The sequence below is a fragment of the Camellia sinensis genome, chromosome 3, assembly GCF_055761805.1.
Source record: "Camellia sinensis isolate YWXY chromosome 3, ASM5576180v1, whole genome shotgun sequence".
NCBI classification, from domain to species: Eukaryota; Viridiplantae; Streptophyta; class Magnoliopsida; order Ericales; family Theaceae; genus Camellia; species Camellia sinensis.
The window spans coordinates 30,421,705-30,423,447 of record NC_138963.1 but is presented as its reverse complement, the minus strand read 5'-3'; positions in this window follow the sequence as shown (position 1 = coordinate 30,423,447).

Genomic DNA, 1,743 nt, shown 5'->3' with positions numbered 1-1,743 from the left:
AGCACCCAAATTCCCACTCGAGCGTGGAATGAAATTTATGAAGCCCGCTCGAGCGCAAGAATGCCTGCTCGAGCGGAAGAGCCAAATTCTGGGCAACAAAGGCTTGGAAAAACAAACAACCAACATGTCCCAAACACACAACTACAACCCAATAACCAACATTAAGGGGAAGACAAGGGAAGCAAGACCTGAACCACCATCCAAACCATACAAACCCGAGTCCGAAACACCACAAGAGACGGGTCAAAACCAGGGTTGTTATAGAGTTTGTCTAAGTGTGATGTTGGTACTATGTATATGATATATATATAGGGGTATTTTGGTCATTTTATCTAAGTTTGTCCTTTTGGATAAAGTATTTCAGCACTTGAACCTTTAGCCAAACAAAATTGAGATTTAGATTTATGAACTGGGTGCTATTCTCTTAAAAGTAGCTAGATGTTATATATTTCCCCTAAAAATTCATTTTAACCAAGGAAAAGTCTATCATACATGAAAGTGGTTTTGATGTATGGCACATTAAAAAATATAGACCATTAGATTTAGATATGATAAATGCTAGCCATTAGATGAATCAAAAGTAAAACTAGATAGAAAAAGTAAGGTGGCTTTCTAAAAAGTAAAATAATTTTGGTTAATTTTGAAATTAAAAAAAAAAATGATGCTAACTTATTATTTGCTACAAAGATGCTTACTATTTGGTATTCACTCACTTACTATTTGTTATGAATAAACTTACTATTAAAAATATTACTTGCTAAATAGGTCACCTTTAATTCTTGAAAATTGTGTCTTCTTTTATATTTTAAATTAATTTGAAATACATAAAACTAATGACATAACATATTTATTTATATTTTGTCTTGTTATGATTTGTAAAAAATAAAATATGATATGTAAATATTAATTTATTAAAATTTGTTAAAATTTACTAATTTTTTTAAAATAGTCATTCTGAAAAATTAATTTTTCGATATAATATTAAAAGTAAATAAAAAATACAAAAATTGTAAATAAAATATTTTAAAATTATAAGTTATTTAAACTTAATTTAAAAAAAAATTAATTTAAATAGTTATTATTATTACTATTTCTACCTACAACACCTCAAAATAGTAATTACTATTTAATGGCCTATTTGGTAACGTTTATGTTTACTGTTTCCTATTTAACTATAATTTTATTGACTATTAACTTAAGTATATTAAAGTAGTGTCTTATTGATTGATAAGTTATATTTAATTAAGTAGTAAGTATAGTTTGATTGAGTAGTGAGTGAAAACTCAATAAATAATAACTAAAATCTAATATAATAGTACGTGGAAATTGGAATATCTCATTGAGTAACAACTTCTTGTAAGGTAGAACAAGCAGGTGGCTATGAGAATGTTGGGTTCATACAAAAGGACATTTACAACCATTTTGGGACTGAGCGTAGAGCACAAGTTGTCGATGGTGACGTAGAAAGAGCTTTGGCTTACTATCAATTGTGATAGTACTTATCACTTATTATGACGATACTTATCACTCTTAAATATAATACTTATTATTTGTTCTAATTCTAATTATCAATCAATGGTTGTCAATAGTTAGATGTTTGATTATGTAAATAAGTCAAGTCATATTATTCGTTCTAATTATACTTACCACTCAATAGTTGCCAGTAGTCAAATGTTTGATTAAGTAATAAGTCAAGGCTAATAGAATTGTAGGTGAAGTCTCATTAAGTAATAAGTGAAATTT